This window comes from Macrobrachium nipponense, chromosome 28 (assembly GCF_015104395.2).
Source record: "Macrobrachium nipponense isolate FS-2020 chromosome 28, ASM1510439v2, whole genome shotgun sequence".
Taxonomy (NCBI): domain Eukaryota; kingdom Metazoa; phylum Arthropoda; class Malacostraca; order Decapoda; family Palaemonidae; genus Macrobrachium; species Macrobrachium nipponense.
Window position 1 is genome coordinate 14,477,419 of NC_087217.1, and position 22,319 is coordinate 14,499,737.

Consider the following 22,319-nt stretch of genomic DNA (forward strand, 5'->3'; position numbering starts at 1 on the left):
GCTGCGTCAGTGAGTCTGGCGTAGCCAATGAACGGTGGTTGTAGACCCTCCGGGTAGAACTCGAAGTCCTCAATCCTTCGAGTACCACACTCCGGAATTGAAATAAGACCGTCCTGGAAAGGGGCGTATGACGCCACCCTCCAGGGGTTATTCATAGAGAACGGAGGCAGAGAGTCATGAGGTGGGAGCTGAGCTATTCCGGTGCCGAAAGGTGGGGGAGTAGCTAGAGGAGCCTGGCTAAGTTCGGCGATGATGTTATCCTGGGACGTGATCCTGTCGGACAACCGGGAGAACATCTGCTCCATACTGCTCTTCAGAGAGCCGACCAAGTCTCCCATGTGTTGCAACAGACCAGCATTGGGATCCAAAGCTGGAGCTGCTGCGGAGGTGGTTGGGTAACTCTGAACAGGTACCAAGGGGAGAGGAGAAACGGCTGACTCCGCCGGAGTATGTGGCCTCTCCTTGAAAGACCTGCTCCTTGAGGATTTGGAGCTAGACCCAGAAGCTCTAGACCTCTCCGCTCCGGGGTTTGTAGCCGGAGACTTACGAGATGTTGACGCCGACGAAGTCTTTTTGGACGACGACGACGTCTTGCTGAGGGTTTTTACAACCGTCTGTCCCTTGACCTTAGGTCTTACTGAAGCGTCAGGAGAAGTATAAAGGAGCTCAGCTCCTGTAAGCCTTGGAAGGAAGCTGGAGAGTTAGCAGGAGTAGAAGACCCAGTGGCGCCCAAGGGAAGCCCTTGGGCGTCCAACGTACCTACCTCGACCAACAGGTCGTCAACACCTACCATGGGCTCTATATTTAAATCAAGTGTCGCGACGTCCGACGAGATATCTTGGCCTGGTTCCTTTAACGAAGCGGCGAGCTGTTGTTGAATTGCCGCCATAGTCGGGGCTGCCTCTGCCGGGTCGACGTAACCCGTTGACTTGCCGCCGGGGAAGATTAGGACAGCCAACCTCTTCTCCAGAATGTAGGGCTGTCCCTTGGCGGCGTTCTTACCGAAACCGCCGACCCAAGCCCTCAGGGTTGCCAGGGCGGTATCTCTAACGGCGGGAGCCTGGAAGAGAGGGCATTCATTAGTTTTAAGTTTAAACTTAAGATTAAAACTTAAGTAATAGGCTTAGTCTAAAGACATAGGGGATGCAACATCCCATATAAAAAGAGCTTAAGCTTAAAATAAGAGATTAAAATTAAACTTAAGAACTACAACCTTTCTTGGGATTACCGAACGGAGTTGGGAATACTTACCCCATCCAAGAGCTGACTCACAAGATCGTAGCAAATGGTGCAGGTTTCGTGGAACCAGACCTGTAGATTCCAGTGCGGAGTCGCGCATGGAGCATGGGACCTGCAGACTTCATGTCCACAGGGGTCCTGGAGCATGGCATTGCATCCTGGATGCTCAGTTGGTGGTCTGTAAGTGAAAAGATACATGAGTACCGTAAAAGACATCACTTACAGGCTAGTAGGCTAAAAGAACTCCGCTGCATGCCGGAGCGCGAAAAATTTTGGGCATAACCCCTCCCTTACCGCCTGAATAGGCTAGAACCCCGGAGAGGTCCGGTGTGATAAGGGAATCGGCTTAGGCTAGCTTAAATTAAACTTAATATAGTTTAAATTAAACACTAAACACTTAAGCCTAAAGCACTAGTACGTACCGGAATAATTCCGGTGCGCGGCGGTGTTCGTGTCATTAGCGAGACGGGGTGGTTAGGAAAGACCAACTGTACGCCTGCAGTCCGCCCGCAAGGGTGAACTAGCAACCTTCCACGTGAATGCCGGAGCTCCGGTAAAATAAAAAGCACCAGTAAACCGGGAAGGAGCGAGAGGGCGAAACAGACTCGAGCCAACAACGGAGCGACGGAGTAACGTACGGGGGGGGAAGGGGCCAGTCGCCCCCTTAGTCATCCGAGCGCGCCATGAAGCAAGAGAACGGTCAAGTCCAGTCCTGGGTCTGTCCAGCCCCCCTACTCCCTCCGCCTAGGGAGAGAGGGAGGCAGGCACGGGTATGTGGAGCGAGCGAGGACAGACCTACCCCCCCCCCCCCCCCCCCCCCCCCCCCCGCCCCCTGGGCCCTATGGAAGAGCGGGAGGAGGGTAAGGTGACTGGACGGGCGCCTGGCTGCTTCGCGATCACATGCGTGACCACGGAGCGGTAACATGAAGAAATACAACGAAAACAAAAAACATAGCCTAGGTTAAAGAAACCAACTAATCAGTGAGATGCTATACAGAAGCAACCGAACTGATGAGAGGAAGCAATAAACTGGTGGGGACCAATAAAATACGGAACCTAGGCTACGTAATATGCCAGACGCCGTAGGCTAACCTAAAATATATAAAATAACTAAAAATTACATTAAAGTAAAGTAAGAAAGTAAATCAGTAGGAGAAAAAATCCAGGAGTGTACGACTAACCCGAAAGAAAGTCTACCACTCAAAGCTAGCCGGGGCCGATACTAAGAGCTGTGGCTAGGGTCTGGATGGAAGATGCCTACGCAAGGTAAAGAAGACATGCATGCATGACATAAACCAAGTAGGCTGGACCCCTAACATAATATAGATAACTAGCAATAGAGCGTAAAGTAATAAGGGAAGGTTCTAGGTATGGAAGACCAAGAACGAACCCGCCACGAGGCAGAACAATACCGCCATACTTCCGACCAAGAGCCAGTATTTATACCTAAAAAACGGCAAATACTGACTCAAGGCCGGAAAAAACCCAATAGCAACAATAACAGATTACTTAACTTAGCTGCTGCGATGGCTGCACGCTCCATAATTAGTTAAATCCAAGAAAGGGGCACAAAAAACACAGAGCAAAAAAGGGCACGTGTGTACGCAGTGCGCTAACTGAAAAGGATGACCACCAGAGGCGCAGCAGTCGGCAGCATGGGATGGAGTAGTAGTAGTTGCTGCCCACTCTGTGGGTCGGCTCCCCTCTAGTGGGGGTTTTGTAGTAGGAGATTTCTATTGGTAAGTGGTTCGTGGTAGTGGTCTCACTCGCCCCCTACCTAAAAAGTGTTCATACCGAGACCCTTTCTTGGAGGGTGAGCGAGTCAGTAGTACTGACCTTTTCTTTATTTTATTTATTCTCTGGTATGTGTTAGTGCATTTACCTTAGAAATAATGGATTAAAGGATATTTTTCGCGCAGCGACACGAACTGAGCCCAGAAATGAAGTTTTCATTATAAAACTAATATTGTAATACTTACCTGAACACCTGAATGACTCCTACCCACCTCCCCTCCTCAATGATTAGTGATTAGTGCAATTGAAGGGAGAGCGTTCTGCCGGCCGGTCCTGGCAACAGAGCTGCCAACGGTGGTACAGGTAACTCAGTAGAAGGGGGTTTACCTGCAGCGTTGGTAGCGCTGGCAGTTAAAAAATTACCCAATTACAGGTAATTCTGTGGGGATATACTAGTTCCAGCTGGTCAGTGACCAGGGCTAATTCTGGTGTTCAGGTGATGTATTGCAATAACATTATTTATGCCACACTCCTTTGGAGCACCTTTCTATAATCTATTTTTGAAGCGTACCTGAGATCTTAACCCAATGGTACACTTGTCAAATGCTTAAGATGAGGAACTCATGAAATTAGTCCATTCCTGATGCACAAAACCTTTAAAAATGGTTTATGGACACATGTAAAGGATGTACATTAACTGAAAAGGCAGTTATTCAAGAATAATCTAATCTTTGTGGTTTCTACAATATGGGCTCAAAATTGATCAAGTACTGTCAGGAACAGCTTCTTTGTCATCCTATAAGAAGGTCTAATCTACACCTTTTGGAGTTTTTCCTAACAAATTATCAAGGAGAGTGGCTGTTTTACCATCAGTAGCATATCACAAAACAAGAATGATTTTTCATGGCTTGAAGCTTAGATGACCAATATTTGTCAACAACTGCAGACTCAAAATCTTTGTCTAACAGACACAAGAAGTATGGCAGTGTAATGATACATGCATCACCTAGGCCATCAGTTTATTCATTAATCACCAACCTCATATTTTGTGACATATGGAAATGAGACTGTGCATTTGGGGAGTTCGGAATATGGAACTCACTATATCTGATGGATATATGAGAAAAAACTACCTTTGTTTTTAAAAAATCGTTTTGTTATAATACAACTCATCAATTTACAAGTGACCTAAACACACTTTAAGTATGATGTTAAACTGCTGAATGTTTTGTTACGAAGTGCCAAGTATCTGGTTACCATGCATCAAATATTACCTCACCAAAAGCCAGACACCTGAACCCTCATAACACATTTAAACGACTGAATACTCTAAAGGCAACAGTGATCCCTTAACACTTACCAGTATAGCAGAAAATCAGACTAAGTTCATCAAAACAGGTGTGAGGTAATCTTGTAAGTAATTAAATTAATCAAAGGGCATCACTCCATCAACAACTTAAAACTCTAAGTATTACCCTGATTTCAGAAGTCTAAGTACTTCCCTGGTTCTAAGTCACTTCAATTAAATTGAAGGAAAGCAAATCAATTACCACTCTATGTTTCTACCTAACATGAATATAATCATAATTATATATATTTATACTGGTGTAAGATAAAGAAAACACTTATAAAAATTTTAAATACAAAAATTTATTATTAAATTCAAAATTTATAAGTGAAATTCACAATATCAGGGAATATTACTGTTACTTGAAAACAAAGTAAAGTTTAATTAATTCTTGAATCCAATTAAGTAAAATTAAATTAAAATTAATTTATCATAAAATTCAAGAAAATTAATTCAATCAAAATTCAAAAGTGTTAGGCAATAACTGAAAATTTGAAATTAATTCACAAGTGCTAAACAACAATAAAACTTGAAAAGAATTCTAAGTAAATGCAAATCAATTCACAAGTGTTAAATTTAATTAAATGTGCAATGATAAAGCAATGAAAATAACTAAGTCAATTAAATTGTGAATGCAAATGAAAATATAAAACAAAAAGACACACTTCAATAAGAAAATGAATAAGTGCACAAACAATGGAACAGACACAAACACAAAAATTATCAGCAATGTGTAAAAGTGTAAATCTTTTTCATAACACTGTAACCAACAGTTTTTACCAAACCTTCTTAACAGACAACAGTTCCTATCAATTATTAGTTAAACACACTCCCTATCCATTATTAGTTATTCACTGTTCCTAACAATTATTAGTTGCAACTAATAAAAATATACAACACTTTACCTTGGTATACCAGTTTCTTTCTCTTTTGCTGCAGCTTGTATATTACACTTTCACAAAAACAAGGCGCCGTTACGAAATGTTTGTTCAGATTCCACAAAAGAAATTAAATAAACTAAATAAATTCTAAGAAATATCAAATATACAATTCTCACAATATGAGTGACCAAATTTACGTTACGTTAATTTAATCTCGATGTCGAGTGAGAGAGAGAGAGAGAGAGAGCGAGAGAGAGAGAGGGAGATCTAACTGCCTCGAGGTCTTAAGATCGAATGAAAATCTCTTCCTTTATGGAAATGACAGAGCAGATGTCTCAAAACGTTCTAGGCACGAAAGCTTCTCGAAAGTTCTGAAATCTGACGCAATCTTACACACACAATGTGCAACATCCACGTGGGACTTGACAAAGATATACGCGTACAAGACAAGACTGCTCAACAGATACGTACCCGATTGAAACGGAGGGTAAACGATAATTAAGATTGACATGTTTTTGATGACCACGTAAAAAGAGTCGAGCTCATTATCAAACGCGCTGACAGAGCAGGGACGCAAACGGATCTCGCAGACTCTAATTTCAAAGTGCTGACATAAAAGTTAAACATTTGCAGCTTTGAAAAGACAAGGATCTCTCTCTTTACGTTAGATATATATTTTTTTTACATGACGTTAATGCGAAATCTGAACACACATTTTAAAACATCCTATTCTAAGCTATCTAGGAATCTGAAAAAATGTTACACAATCTACAAGACATTTCAAAGAGGGGAAAACATGCATTTTGAAAGTAGCAATATATAATAGTTTGCATATGCCTTATGGGCTGTTATGTCAGGTCCCAAGGCAACTGGACTAGATGAGTACTATTCATGTGAGATATACAAGTAAGAAACCCAGAACCTAAACATTTACCATGGATGAATGGCTGAATGAGAATGGTTATTGTGAAAAATTGGAGGATGAATCACAATGTTTTTCCCAGTAGGTAATATTTTGCCTACCACAGCTATTGGTCCTAATGCATACAAAAACAAACATTGTGAGAGACATCTCTTCATAAAAATAGCAACGTTTGGACTGGTAGTGCCAGATACAGTACTAATTACATTTAAAACAGCAATTTTCTTCAAAAGCAAACTACACATTTCCTAAATAAAACCCTAAAGCCTTTTACATAGATTTATTCTTGACACCACAGTAATTCAATCACTGATACTTGTCAGCAGGGTGGTTACAGGTGGGTGGAGTACCTGTCCATTTACCTGCCTGAATATCCTGTTTTGCCTTCAGCTACAAGGACTAATGCAGCAATGTTTGGAAGCAAGATTACAATCTGTAAGAAAATGATATTGTTATGATACAATAAAGTTTTGTACATACTTACCTGGCAGATATATATGATTAATGGCCCACCCAGCCTCCCCTCAGGAGACAGGTGGAAGAAAAAATCTGATTTGTAAACAGGAATGGTTCCTATTCCTGCCACCCAGCGGCAGGGCGGTAGATCACCTGACCTACCTGTAGTGTGTGCCGCGAAATTCGAATTTCTGTCGGGACGACGGAGTCTATAGCTAAGTATATATCTGCCAGGTAAGTATGTACAAAACTTTATTGTATCATAACAATATCATTTTTGTACATTCAACTTCCCTGTCAGATATATACTTAGCTGATTCACACCATTGGTGGTGGGTAAGAGACAGCTATTTACTGAATAGACAGGTAAATAACATACGTTGTATGTAATAAATAAAACCTTGGTTCCTACTTGTTTAGGCGGAAGACTTCATGGCTACTGCCTAGGAGTCTGCTTCGCCTCAAGAGCCTCAGCGAGGATGTGACCTCTAGCTAAGAGTTCTTGTGGGTCTGTCGATGAGGTCTTATCCACTTACTCAACAGAGCCTGATGGCATTTGTCATTGGGGTCTTATCCACTTACATGACAACACACCTTGCCTAGTGGCATAATTAAGGAGCACAACACCTATCCCGATCACCTGATCCTAACACGAGGGTTAGTACTTAAATTGAAAAGAGTTATCCCCAAACTCCTTTCAAACAACCCAAAGAAAAAACTCGACGTTAAATAAAATTTAACTCACTAGTTAAGGATCAGTATCGGCTTCCTATCCCAGCAACATATTCGCAGACACGTATACACCAAGAGAGAGGGATCTCTCGTCGATTATCTTGACATCCTTCGGGTAATGGGAAGTCAACACAGAGTTGTATCTCCCGTATGTGACAGCTAATATGTCCTTTATGACATATTGTTATGGAAAGAACAAGAATTTGCAAAAGCTCGCACTTCATGCGCTTTTAACTCTCAGCTACTTGAAGGAATCATCAAGGCACTTATCAAGTGCTTTGGAGATCACACTTGTTTCAAAGAAGACCAGGGCGTTCTTTGATATGGATCTCTTCTGGATGAAGCCTGGAGCCTGGCTGGCGCCTGGCTGGTGCATTACTCTCGGCTGGCGCCTGGCTGGAGCCTGGCTCCTGGTTGGCGCTCTTGGCGCCTGGCACCTGGCTGGTGCTTCTGGTGTCTGGCTGGCTCCTCCCCACTTGCTGGAGCTTCGAGCTTGGCTGGAGTCTCGAGGCTGGCTGGCGATGTCCACATCAGACCCTCTCACCTGTCCGATCTGTTTGCGCCAGGTTGGAGGCCCGTTCCTTCTCCGCATCAGACAATAAACGCGTTCATTCGAGCTGTCTGTCTCTGGTGTTTTTTGCCTGTTTGGCATTTGGCGCCTGGTTGGCGCTTCGTTGCCCGAGGATCCTGAACAAACCACAATAGTTCATCAGGAGACTGGAGAAGGGTGGAAGGAACTCTTCTACCTGGAGCCTCTGGCCTAGGACGTGGGGAGGCGCTTGTAGCCAGTTTCATCCAGTAGACGATAGGATATCTAAACAGGACGAGAGAGAAGAGTCTTCGTCCGAGGAGGATCCTTCGTGAGTGCTTCCGTTGCTAACGAGATCTATTCCTTGCAGAATCTTCCCTTTCCTTGCCCGAAGGAGGGGAAGGAGCCTGGAAGTCGAAGAAGACTCTGAGCCGAAAGTGGGAGAACCCAGGGCTTTCTTGGCTCTTATCTTGTCCCTCTGAGTACCTTCTGGGAAGCGCTTCGAGCTTCATCGCACCCCAAAGACTCTGTACGCAAACGTTAAGCCATTTCTTCTGCTGAAGATAAAACTTACGTACCCTGCCTGGGCAAATAGACCCTTCTATCTCTTCCCTTATCAATTGGGAAAGTCCCTTGACTTCAAAGCTCTGAACCAGGATTAGAAGGGTTTTAGTTCTTTGCCAGACATACTATGCTGGCAAGAACCAATCACCGAGTCTCCATTGAATCTGATGCGAGATTCCAATACACAAAAATTCACTTGTCCTCTTGATAGTTGGTAAGGTCAAGAGAAAAAATGAATTCCCTCATAAAATTTCTAAAAGAAGCTTGATGAGGAGAGGTTCCAACTTGTCGGAACATGGAATCTGCGGGCCACAAAAAGATCCCAACTCGAAGTACATGATATCCTACTCTTGGTCGTATTGAGGTATCGTATAAGATCCCGAAGATCTTAGTCCTCTGCTATCTCTAAGTCCCTTTGTAGAGACAGAGTATAGCCTGCTACTGTATTCTTTGATAGCAGATATATACAAAGGTGATTCTTCTCTCAGAAAGGGAAGAAAACCGCCATGTGGATCATAGAGGTATCGGAAGAGGACAGTTTCCTCATTCAACCCAGCACGATCTGCCGCACTTCTTTGTCTTGGCCATGACACTTGTCATTCACCTTGAAAAAATCCTCTCATTCATGTCAACTTCTCGTCAGTCTGCACGCAGACAGACTCAGAGTGGAGAGGTTCTTAAGGTCCCTTTCTAAGTGAGGCTGATAGAGTAGACCGACTCTCTTGGGAATGCCTTTAGAAAAGTGCTGTAAGAAGGACGTGACCTCTGTGAATCCAGCCTCTCGAAGGCCAAAATGGGGCGAAAAGCATCATCCTCTCTTCCTCTGACGCCAGGAATTATCTTAATATATCTGTTAAGAATTTATATATAGGGGAAAAAAGACTAATGTTTAGTCCCCTTTCAAACTAAAGGATGGCGTATCTTGCTACCGCTCTTGGATCGAGAATAAGGAAGCAGTCTAGAGGAAGCCTCTTCGTCTTCAACATTGCGAAGAGATCTATGAAGAAGACGTCTCGCAGGTTTCCACAACTCTCTTTCCAACTAATATTAGTTATTATCGTCGATCGAGAAGGTTCTCACGGACGTGCAACATCGTGCAGCGAACCTCTTAAGGATCGTTACGTTCCGTGTCTGTGTTCCAAACAAGTTCTCTCTTGTTAACGTGAACAGGGGCGAAAAAAGAGATTCTCGATGCTCCTTGAGATATGAGAGAGCTGTGGAATTGGCCTAATTGATTTAAAAATTCATTTCATCCCTCCTTGGGATTGAACCCACCTCCAGTTAGACGGGGAATGAAATCAGGAATGAATCGTGACGTTACCGAGCCTGCTGTTAGAGAGGCTACTGAACCCTTCAGTTAACAACTCGCTATATCGAGAAATGATCAAGTCACCTAAATTGCTTGCAATTTATTTAGACTATGTGCCAGAACATCTGTACCTCTGTCATGGTACCCGGCACCCTCTCATAAGTTATTTCCGTTTCTTGGTAGGAAAAACTTTATAGGCGTAATATAGTCCATTCAGGGAAACAAAGTTCTGCCACGAAGAAAATGGTTCCCATCAGACTCATCCATCTTCTCACTGAGCATGCTCCGTTCTCTAATAAGGCTATGCTTTCGTAAGCATGAGAGCATTATATAACATAGTGCTTTGCCGCGTTAGAATCCTCTATAATTCTGTTACATTGCGGTAAACAGCATTGAAAGGTTGCAAGAAATCTTTCTATTGAAAGCTTCTTAGCAAAACGCAGACAATGTTATTCATGTTTGCCTACAAATCCCCTCAATTCGAGGCTAAGTCCGTGATTGTAGGGGAGAGATACGGTTACCCAGTCAATCCCGTAGGAGAGAGAGATGTAACCAACCGCTCATGACCGAGAACTAGATGGTACTGTGTTGGCCTACAGTAACAGCAGTCTTCGTTCGCTGTCTCGCCGTACTTCCTGAGTTGCCAGTTACTCCATTCAATGAAGGAATATGATAAAATTATTATCGAGCCTAAGGAAGTTCTCAATAATACATATTTAAGCGAAACAACCTTCGTTAAATACAGAAGCTGAGTCGGTGTTGTCGTAACAAACCCTTTAAGCGTAGTCCTTACCTAGGAAACTCCTGGAAGGATACAGGGAATTCAGTTGCCAACCATAGAGGTAACTACGTTATGCGCATATGACTTGACCATACGTAGTCCTATACACCAAATTCTCTACTACATTCTTTCCTTGCCGAGGCAGAGAGAGAATGGAAATTTACTATCTTCGTTCTTTTCGTCAATAGAACGAATTGGTATTAGCCGAAGGAGATCCCAAGTGAGAACCGAGGATTGAAGAGAATCTCTCAAGCTTCCTATTCTCTTGGACATAAGGACGTATTCTACGCGTCTATTACCTGGAAGAGCCTCTAATCAATGAATGAGAGCTCCTACGAATCTTGTCCAAGAGAGCTTATATGCCTACGCAATAAGATGTATTGAGATCTTTGTCAATGAGAACTAACCCTTTAACCCTCTTACGCCGAAGCGGTAAAAAAAAAATTGTCTCCCGTGTGCTGGAGGTGTTTCAGAGTGAGCGCGGAAGCAGAAAAAATATTTTTTTCAAAAAATCACAGCGCGCTTAGTTTTCAAGATTAAGAGTTCATTTTTGGCTCCTTTTTTTGTCATTGACTGAAGTTTAGTATGCAACCATCAGAAATGAAAAAAATTATCGTTATCATATATAAATAATGCGATATATGATAGCGCAAAAACGAAATTTCATATATAATTGTATTCAAATCGCGCTGTGCGCAAAACAGTTAAAGGTAACAAGTTACTATTTTTTTCGTTGTAATGTACACTAAATTGCAATCATTTTGGTATATAACACATTGTAAAACGATAAAAGCAACACAGAGAAAATATTATCACAACATAATGCATGAATTCGTAACGCGCGGACGTAAACAAATATTTTTTTCAAAAATTCACCATAAATCTAAATATTGTCCTAGAGACTTCCAATTTCTTTCAAAATGAAGACAAATGATTGAATATTACTATACTGTAAGAGTATTAGCTTACAATTGCAGTTTTCGACCATATCTGACGAGTTAAAGATGACCGAATGTCGAATTTTTTTATATATATTTTTTTTATATGCAATTATTTCGGAAATAAGAAAATCTACAAACTTCAAATATTTTTAGTTTTATTCTACATGAAATTGCGCACATTTTCATATATAAAACTCTATGAAATGCCTAATATGAAACGGAGCAAATATTCCAAGAATGGGACGTACGCATTTCGGAGATTTGTGGCGGAGAATCCGCGCACGGAGAGAAGGAAAGATTTTTTTTTAAATTCACCATAAATCTAAATATTTTGCTAGAGACTTCGAATTTGTTTCAAGATGAAGATAAATGACTAAATATTACTAGACTGTAAGAGTTTTAGCTTACAATTGCGTTTTTCTACCATTTCGGTAGAGTCAAAGTTGACCGAACGTGGTTTTTTTTCTATTTAGTGTGATTTATATGCAAATATTTCAAAAATTAGAAAAGCTACAACCTTCAATTATTTTTTGTTGTATTCTACATGAAATTTCGCACATTTTCATATAGAAAACTTTATGTAACGGCTAATTTAAAATGGTGCAAACATTACCACAATCGCACGTATGATTTTTTCGGAAGAGTTACCGTGCGGACGTAAAGAAAATGTTATTTTTTTCATAAATTCACCATAAATCGAAATATTATGCTAGAGACTTCCAATTTGTTGCAAAATGAAGGTAAATGCTTGAATATTACTAGAATATAAGCGTTTTAGCTTACAATTGCGTTTTTTGACCATTTCAGTAGAGTCAAAGTTGACCGAAGGTTGAAATTTTGGCAATTATCATTATTTATATGAAAATATCTCAAAACTGATAAAAGCTTCAATCATGAGTATTCTATTGTTGTATTCTACATAAAAATGTGCACATTTTCATATATAATACTTCATGAAACGGCTAATTTACAATGGTACAAAATTTATGTCAAAGTGACGAAATAATTTCCGAGATGTGTCACAGATACTTTTTAGTGCGGCAAGAAAGAAATTCGCGCTTGCGCGCCTGCATAACGATTGTAAACAAAACAACACCTTGATCCGTGAACTCCCAGCATCCCCCAAGGTGCGTGATTCAAAAGTTTTAGGCTGGTAGGCCTATAAGTATTTTTCCGCGAATTTAAAAAAAAAACTTTTGTAAGTCGACATAAAATACGTCCAGTCGGCACACGGGAGACAAAAAATGTCGACGTAAAATACGTCCAGTCGGCGTAAGAGGGTTAAGATACAAAGAATATACATTTTTTGTCAATTATGTGTTATGCACTTACTTGACAATACGTTTAATATCTTCCTAAGGAAGGAAGTTAATCCAGGAACTCATTAAGTCTTCGTGATTTCCACAGAAATCGCGGAAGGGACAGGATTCCTGTTCAGATCTTGAGCTTACGGAAGGAAGAATGATGTTCCCTTTCCGCAGTCATTCCCGAACGCCGAATAGATGAGATTCTTTTAAGAAAAACTCCCGTAGCTCTTGCCTCGTCATAATGAGGGAAGAGTATGAATGGAGGAGAGAGTCCACACTGAGAGGAACTGGCTGTTACAGCAGTCTTCTAAATATTGGAGAAGGGCTTCTCTTAGTATCAGAATCATCCTGACAAAAGCGACGGCCACCTGTGCGACATCTTGCGCCTTGTCAGGAGAAGGCTGATCCTGCTAAAAACTAAAAAGAGGAGCCTCGCGACTGACCTCTCTCTCATAAGGCGATTTGAGATATCCTGGCGCCTTGCGGCGGGAAAGTTCCGCTTGTGTGGGAGGTTCCGAGCGCCTGGATAGTTCCGAGTGCCTGCTGGGCTCCTCGCGCTTGGAAAGTTCCACTCGCCTGGAAAGATCCTTATGCCTGCTAGGCTCTACTTGCTTAGAAGGCTCCTTTCACGCTTCTTGGAAGATTGCGGATCAGCAGACAGGAACTCTGGCGCCTCGCGCCTGGCTGCTGGAACGCGGCTCGCGCCTGGCTGTTGGCTGTTGGAACGCGGCTTGCGCCTGGCTGGCGCTTCTCGCGCCTGGCTGGCGCTTCTCGCCTGGCTGGAGCCTCATCGGTTGGCTCCTGGCTGGTGCTTCGCTCCTTATTATCGAGCCTTGGTTGGTGCTCAGGGTTCTCTTAGCTTCCAGAGAACACGATAGATCGTCCGAACTCCAAACATGTCTATTCTTTGTCTTTTTGGATGTAAGATGAAGAATCGGAAGAAGAGACGCACTTTTTAAGGATGCCTTTGCAATGGCGATCCTTGGCAGTCTGGGATGCTCCAGATCCTGCCGAGGGGACGCCTGATCGGTGGGGATTCTCCGTAACCTCCGTAAGGCTTTCGACATTCCTTCTCCTCTGGGCCTGGGAGCTTGGAAGAGGTCTAGGACTGAGAGCGAGACAGAGCCGATCAGAACGCACCCTCCACTGCACTGGGAACACTATATTCACTTCTTACCTTTTTTAAGAGCTCGCATTTTGAGCTCCCTCCATTTATTCTTCAAATTTGCACAAGATAAATTTGTAGTTTCTGTGAGGTTAGAAGGTGATGAGGATGCAACAACTACTAGTACTGTTAATACTCTAACTGCTCGTTAGCATGAGACTTATTAAAGCTTCTAAAGGAAGCGTTTCTAGTCATATGCTTTCTGACTTAGTAGGAAGTTAGTGTTTATATTTCCTCAATCAATTTTTAACAATTCTTACACGTATTAGTGAATAGATATTATTTCCCTTTATTGCAAAATATGTGAGTATCTACCGAAAAATTCGGTAGTTTCACGTAAAATTTTCTTCGAAAATTCGAAGCCAAATTCATTAAAAAGTTACTAAAAGCGTATGCCAAACCAAAGACCCAGTACTTCCCTGCAAAAGATAGCCCAGAAGATCGATGGCGATGAAAAACGAAAATCAAGTCAGGAGGTACCAACAACGATGTTGTAGGCACCGGCGACAGAGAAAATCTGATTTGTAAACAGGAATGGTTCCTATTCCTGCCACCCAGCGGCAGGGCGGTAGATCACCTGACCTACCTGTAGTGTGTGCCGCGAATTTCGAATTTCTGTCGGGACGACGGAGTCTATAGCTAAGTATATATCTGACAGGGAAGTTGAATGTACAAAAATTCAGGTTTGAATCTGGGTAGGAAGGAAGTATAGTTGTGTCTCATGGAACTGAAAAGGTAGTTGTTCAGTCATCCACTAAAAAATTTTTAACTTTTTAGTTGCATGCATGAGCAGCAGAGTAATAAACTCTTTTAACTTCTTACACTGTCTTTTATGTCTAAAATGAGAGTTTGGTATGTAAGTATGTAGGAACCTCCCTAGAAAATTTTGGGGAGCCCTGTGTCTTTATCTTTATGCATAACAAATACAGATCTGAAGTTAGTAATTATCACTGTATAATAATTAGATCCAAACAAAAATAATGCTCTACCAACCTCTCCATCTTGTTATCAGGAGAATGGAGAGAATCACATACTAAGATCATTACCTTCAGATTGGTGCTCTATCATGCAGCTCACCTGTATCTAGTTAGAACCAGTGTGACCAGAGTTTGCATCAAGAAGGAAGGGGAGGAGGAGATCACCTGAGTCTATTAATGAGCTTTGGATGAAATACTTTCCTTGCCCAACGGAACTTTGTCAACACACAATCTGGTAAGGTGATCAGCAACCTGTGGGTAACAACCCTCTAGTTAGTAGAAGGTATTCTGCCTGTGCTAGACCCCCAACTCTCAGTGCCTGAGCCATTGAAAAGTTCCTCCTTAATAAGAAATGAAGGTGCAATACTCACCACTTCATGGAGTGATGCCCATACCAGATGACTGATATGCCTGCTTGAACTTTTCATACAGCCTAAAGGAAATGGTGTCCAAGGACACAGTCTTGAGCCAGCAGGTGTTGACACCCAAACCTAAGATATAAGTTTCTGTTTAGATATAATCATAAAGTCACAGCACACACAGTAGCATCTCCTCAATTATTCACATACTTACAACTAAATCAAATGAGTATAGCAATCCCTTCAAATGCTCAACTTGGTGCAAGAAACAACATAGCTAGCACACCTATCCTCTTTGCCAAAGTTACAATTAACAGAGAACAGTCTTCAGAATGAGATCTTCAACTGAATCCTCACTGAGGAGCCTTAAAGATGACTGAGTGAGACTATAGAGAATGAGAGACTTGTCACACTATGGAGACCCAATGCTGCAGAGTAGCAAGGGCTGCATAAAACTTCTCTTGAGCGTGGAAAGCTCTACAAAAGATGAAAGATCCATTCCCTTTGACCAGAACACTTGACTTAGGGTAGAGCAAAAGCCCTTTACTGCAGAGATGGAGATAAGCTTACCCTGGTGAAGGTAAATTTGGGAATGTATACATGATAAGCCAAAGAATGGCTCCAACTGGGGGGAGAGACCCCTCTTACAACACCAACAACACATGATACTCATCTGGTTTGAATTATCACTGACTCTACATCGCAGTGAGAAAATTCTTTCCCTCACTGAAATTACTGGATAGCATCCTGATGTAAAGCAAAACAGCCTCCATGACTGAAAGGCCTCTGCAAATGAGGCCAACAAAAGCAAGACAGCACACTACAAGGAATCTGTCTCGACTTACATTAAAGATATAAAGATAGTCTAACATATACCAAATTGCTAATCCTCAAGCTTATTTCTATAGAAAATTCCTTTATGAGTTTCATAGCTTGGAATTATGGACAGGATGCATTGGCTATTAAAGTGAAAAATTACTGTGGAACCTCGGTTTTCACACGCCCTGGTTTTAGTAGTTTTTCCATTGAAATTTTGTCTCAGGTTTTGTATATTTCCTTGGATTTCTTACAATAGGAATTGCTCCTACTGATGCCCACACATGACTAGGCCCTGTACCGAGCATCCAAACAAAGCCTACCACCAATGGTGTATAAAATCTTTACCAAAAACAAAAGTTCTTGGTAGAATCATTTATTTTCACAAGACTTATAACATAGGCTAAGTTAGCAATGGCATAAAATAGACACTGAACCTATGCAGAGATTTTTTCTTATTCCTTCAACAATGACTACAGACACTAGCATTTAACTGCTTTTCTTATTATGCTAGCAAAATAGACATACAAGGCTAGTACAGGCTAAACTTGATCCTCATTGTTTACTCCCCAAAAAAATGGTTGAGAGCACACTATCTCCTCACATATAGGTACAAAGCTCATCTACTTAAGACTTGTTAAACCATTTTAACCTATATCTTACCCTCGGTCATTCTTAATGTACTATGTATTTCTATACTTCTCCTACAGTTAAAACATAATCCCTGTTACATTAGAGTTAGTATGTAAGGCACAAAAACATTTCTTGATAAACACTCAAAAATTAAATTCTCCTTGAGTAAAAGAAAAGAGGCCCCTATATGTTTACTTTATAAAACACAAGTTATTTGTCTAAGAATTTAAAAATCTTTTTAACTTTACTAAATGATTAATGTTTACCATTTTTTTTTATTGCATACCATAATTTATGATGGCAACTTGCTCCCAGCTTTGGTAACCTTTTGTGGTCTTGTAAACATTCCCTTCCCTCATGGCCAGTCTTGTGTATTATCCCAGCTTTCTGCTTGGATTATTCAGCTTATCCCTTTTGATGTCTTGCCTTCTTCATTTCTCTAATTTTCTGTAAGAGATAAATGCTGCGTATTAACCTCTTATCACTTACAGGGGGCACATGACTAATCTATGAAATTCCCACTGAACATTTTCTTGTATATCTAGAATATATAATCTAGCTTTCTTTAACATATTGCTATGGACCATTAACTTCAATAATTCTAAATCTAAATTTCTTCATCATCTCGTCTTTTACTGTTTCTCATGATTTTCAATAATTCTACCTGTAATTTCTATATTCAGGGCTTTGTTCTCCCAATTAATTGTCTCTTATTTTTAAACTCTATGTATTGCAAATTTCTTGAATGCTTTTATTCCCATACGTTTCTTTGGTTTATGAATGTCATTATCAATAATCTCTCTTGTTAATCTATTCTTATAAGTTTATGTTTTGAAATAACATTATCTATTCATAATCTATTGTACATGACACTTTACATATACTACAGTAGTACCTCGAGATACGAAATTAATCCATTCCGAGGTGCCGTTCATATCATGAGGTTTTCGTATCTTGGACCACATTTTACATGTAAAATGGCAAATCCGTTCCAAGCCCTCCAAAAACACCACAGTAAATTTCATAATAAAGCTAAATTGACCTATAAACAATGAAATACTACAACAATTTGGACCATTCAATACCTAAATTAATAAAAAAATGCAAAATATAACCTGTAAATAAAGTGTATATTAGTGTATGTGGTAACAAGAAATATACTGTACGTAAAATGATGGAAGCTTACCTTTCAAGTGAGGCTACGTACATACGTAACTATCCAAGGAAGATTGCTTCTGCCTACTTTTCACAATGTTCCTGTGTGAGCCTTTTCGGGGGGTGTCTTCTACAAATGATTGCACTTTATGAAAAGCGGCTTTAATTTCTGCCGTTTTTTTTCTTTTGTACATATGTACGTATGTATACTTGAAAAAATATATACGTACGTACTACATACGTAACTATCCAAGGAAGATTGCTTCTGTCTACTTTTCACAATGTTCCTGTGTGAGCCTTTTCGGGGGGTGTCTTCTACAAATGATTGCACTTTATGAAAAGCGGCTTTAATTTCTGCTAGTTTTTTTTTTCTCTTTTTGATTTTTAACTTTTTTTTTTACTTTTTCTTTACTTTATGTAGGTTTTTTTTTTTTTTTTTTTTTTTTTTTTTTTTTTTTTTTTTTTTTTTTTTTTTTTTTTTTACAGAATTTCAACTTTCTGTGTTTTATCACTTGGTTCTTTTTTTGCACCTCATGACTCTGTTGGCCCTGGTGTCCATCAAAACCCTGTTCAACCAAATGCTCTCTCTGCAACTGATTTGGGTACTGAATGTTCGGCTGCTGACCTTCAACATAAACTGAAGTGCCTTGATTATACGTATACATACTGGTATGCATGTTGTAAATGATTGGTCTACACCCTCTGTTCAGCAGGGAGTGGAAATTCTACTAACCTTGCAAAGTTTCCAGTTATCCCGTGAGGGAGACCTTGATCACTTATCCCATGTAAGAGATCTTGGTCACTTTTTTTTTTAAATATTACGTACACATTGACGATCCCGAAAACGAATACCGCGTGCGTACTATAACAATGCTGGTACCGAGTGGCCGAGCCAAGCCACCACGTGTACATAGTAGATGCATGATGGGAGGGACGCTGGCCAATAGGAGAGAAGGATTTCATGGCTGCGACTAGTACTAAGATGGTGGCGCGCAGTGCGATTTTCAAAATTGTTATCTGGGCGAATCTCGGACTTTCAGAAACCTTTCGTATCTTGAAAACTTTTCGTATGTAGAGCCGTTAAATTTTTCGTATTGGCTTTCGTATCTCGAGTTTTTCGTAAGTTGAGCCTTTCGTATGTCGAGGTACCACTGTACTTGTTTCTGATATTAGGTCCCAGTATGGGGTTGCTGTGGGTTGTTCACATCTACCTCTTATAATACTGTATTGCATATGTTCTCACTCATTCATATCCTTTTCTTTTTTATGGCACCATGTTTCAAAATTTGCAAATATTGTTGGGCCTACCATAGTTTCATACACAATGGCTACCCCCTTACTTCCAATGACATGCTTCCTACTGTCCAAATATTACCGTACATATTTTCAAATAACTTGGATCATGTAACCTGCTCTTTGTTTTCTCTTTTTGTACATAATTCTTACTACCTCCTTTTGAGTAGCATTCTCCCAAATACTTCTATGTAACTTCTTTATTGTACTTATCCAACCCTTCTCTACTTTTGATTTAAAATGTATATCTTCCTTTTTTTTTCCTTCATTGATTAATAATACTGTACACCTGATTTTTCAGTGCTCCAGTAAGTGTGAGCTTCTTCAAAGCTATAGCAGTTATTTATGGCTGTCTCTCCTTTCCTTCCTTCCTGTGGGGACCATTATGCCATCAACAAATATTAAGGACTCAATTTTATTACGGCTTGTCAATTTTACATTTTTCCACAGCTGAAATGAATTTTGTCTGTCATGATATTACATAGCCCACATCCAAATATAGTCCCTTGTCTTACTTTTCTTCATATTACATAGCCCGCATCCAAATATAGTCCCTTGTCTTACTTTTCTTCAATCACGGTATTTTCTGTCATTTACACGAGACTACAATATCTACTATCACTATCCCTTTAAATTTTTTTTTCCTCCTTATACATGAGAATGTCTCTTAACTACTCTGTTCTTCTCCCTATGCTTTCCCTGTTTTGTTTCCTACATCAGTCCATTTCTGCCTAAAAATTAATTCTTTTCAATAATTTTCTTACAGGGCTACTGATGACTTTCTATTTTTCTTGTAAGCATATTTTCTACTACATTTCTCGATAATTTCATTTGATTTACTTTGCACTTTTGAATAGTAATAGGGTAAAAAACCGCATGGTACAGGGGTGGACCATGTACGATCAGCGTGAACAACCCCAAAAAAAGTACATTATAACGCGTCCTGACATCGGAGATGGGCATCAGTCGCGACTTGTTGGTGAGAAACGGAGCTAAAGACCTCATCTCCGGTGTCAGGACGCGTTATAATGTACTTTTCTTGGGGTTGGTTGTACCACATTGATCGTACGTGGTGCCCACCCCCTGTACCATGCTGTTTTTTTACCCCTACATAACTATAGGGTAAAAAACCAAACGCATGGTACAGGGGTGGACCATGTACGATCAATGTGTACAACCAACCAAGAAAAAGTACATTATAAAGCGTCCTGACAACCGGAGTAGAGGTCTTTAGCTCCGTTTCTCACAACAACAAGTCGCGTCTGATGCCCATCTCCGATGTCAGGACGCGTTAGTAATGTACTTTTTTTGGGGTTTTGTACACATTGATCGTACATGGTCCACCCCTGTACCATGCGGTTTTTTTACCCTAGTACATACCTTATAGGTACTAGTACAGTACATTACCTAATCTTATCTTGCCTTTCCCTTTGGCTCTGAGTAGTTATTCAGCTTATTCCATGCTACTCTGTAGCTTTCCTTTACCTTTTTACCTTCTAGCAACAGTGGACACTTCAATGTAAGGCCTACTATTTTGATACCCAAAATAATGTAAAATATTTAGGTAGTGCTCGACTAAATTAAACCCATAGGACTAGTTTTGTAGCCTAATCCTTCAGCTGACGACAATATTGAACAAAGTAACCCCAACAAAATATAGCTACTACTATGTACCTAACAAATTCTACCCTACAACCAGCATTACTCGACCTAAAGCAAATTTAAGGTAAGGCCGCAATAGATTAATACTAGTAGCCTATTAAGAGAAAATGCAGTGTAAGGGGGCAGGGATACTGTAGTAGCTTAAAAGTTTCTGTAGAAGGCATTTCGGAGGGAATATTATACTTAACCAGACTTACCTTTACCTAACCCAACCTCGGACTCCCTGCCCTGACTTGGCTTAGGCTAACTATATTTTCCCTGCAAGGCCATCTAGGTAAGGCAGGTCCCCCAGGGGTCAAAGACTTGGGTACTAGACTTTGGGCAATTCATATGATCTGTTTACTTCCCTTACCCAAAGGGTAGCATGCAGCGTAAGGAGGTACCTACTACTACCTATATCCAAGTTTTACTTGGGGTTCCCTGGGGGACAAGCAACCCCGGCCAGGTTAGGGTATGGCGTCCCAAGTTAGCTGGGTAGGTTAGGAATTCTTACGCCTACCCCTGTCTCCCATTTGCATTCGCTCCGCGTTAACTTCTTGTTTTTGATTAAGCTGACCTTGTGTCAGCACGGGCTCTTGCTCACAGAGCAGCCCGTAATGCCGCGGTAACTAGCTAGCTAAATCCTACTAGTTCTGCTTACCTACTAGTACCTATAGTAATTCATACCTTGGTATTTCTACTCATTCCTTCAACTAACCTTTACTTTATTAAGTATTCCCAGCTTGCTATTTAGGCAACTGGGTCTCTTCTGTAATTAAGTATATTACAACAAAGTAAAACATGTCAATACGAAGATATTTGCCCGTGGCCGTGTTCGCTTTAGTTAATTCATGATAGCTATACCTATCGTAGTGCTTCGTTTAGTTTTCATCCCTTGTCCAAGTACAGTTCCAGGCAAGCTCTTGTATTAAAGTCATATCTTTTTTCATAAGTACATTTTTCTTAACCATAAAAACACACGTTATTCCAAGATTTTGTCATTTACTTTAATCTCAATTGGTATTAAAAGACAAGCATAGCATTCGAACATTCTGTTTATTTACATATGGTGCTTGGCGGCTTAACCTATGTAACGGCACATAAAAAAAATCCTTATGCGATGTCCGGTTTTGTGTTGCATTCCCAAGTGTCTTCGTTTCTCTCATTGCTTCCTGCACTATCTAAGTGGTCGTCATCATTCACAAACTTAATAACCAATATAATTATGCCAGTTTTGAACATTTGCTGTTTCAACGATTTTTTCTCTCCCAATCTTGTATTCTGTACGCAATGCCAAAAATAACAGTTTTCGTTTTGGTTCTATATACAATCACCAGAGGAAAGTTTAATGACATAGGCTAATGTTCGCGCAGTTTTCCACTTGTAACTATACGGATTTTCCTAAGTTCTAACTTCTGTGCTAAACAAAACAACATTAAGAATGTTAAAGGTATTTACTAACCAACTAATACCGTCTGTTTCACAATTTGGCAATGGTATGCCTTTCTGTAATTTTTGTTATCGTATTTTAGGCTTC

The 22,319-nt window shown here is 40.6% G+C and overlaps 1 long non-coding RNA gene across 4 annotated transcripts in view; it reads right to left on the reverse strand.

Moving 5' to 3' along the window:
- LOC135201441 (uncharacterized) overlaps nucleotides 1-21,687 on the reverse strand; it is a 32,205-nt gene extending 10,518 nt beyond the window's left edge. Inside the window, exons 1-4 of one of the 4 annotated variants that reach the window (XR_010311533.1) lie at nucleotides 21,501-21,682; nucleotides 16,980-17,140; nucleotides 15,257-15,376; nucleotides 6,011-6,557 (exon numbers count right to left, since the gene is read on the reverse strand). This is a non-coding gene — a long non-coding RNA (uncharacterized LOC135201441). Of the gene's footprint in view, nucleotides 1-6,010; nucleotides 6,558-15,256; nucleotides 15,377-16,959; nucleotides 17,141-21,500 lie in introns of those variants that run through there. The other 3 variants (XR_010311534.1, XR_010311532.1, XR_010311535.1) reach the window with 3 other exon arrangements.
- Between the last annotated feature and the right edge of the window lie 632 nt (nucleotides 21,688-22,319).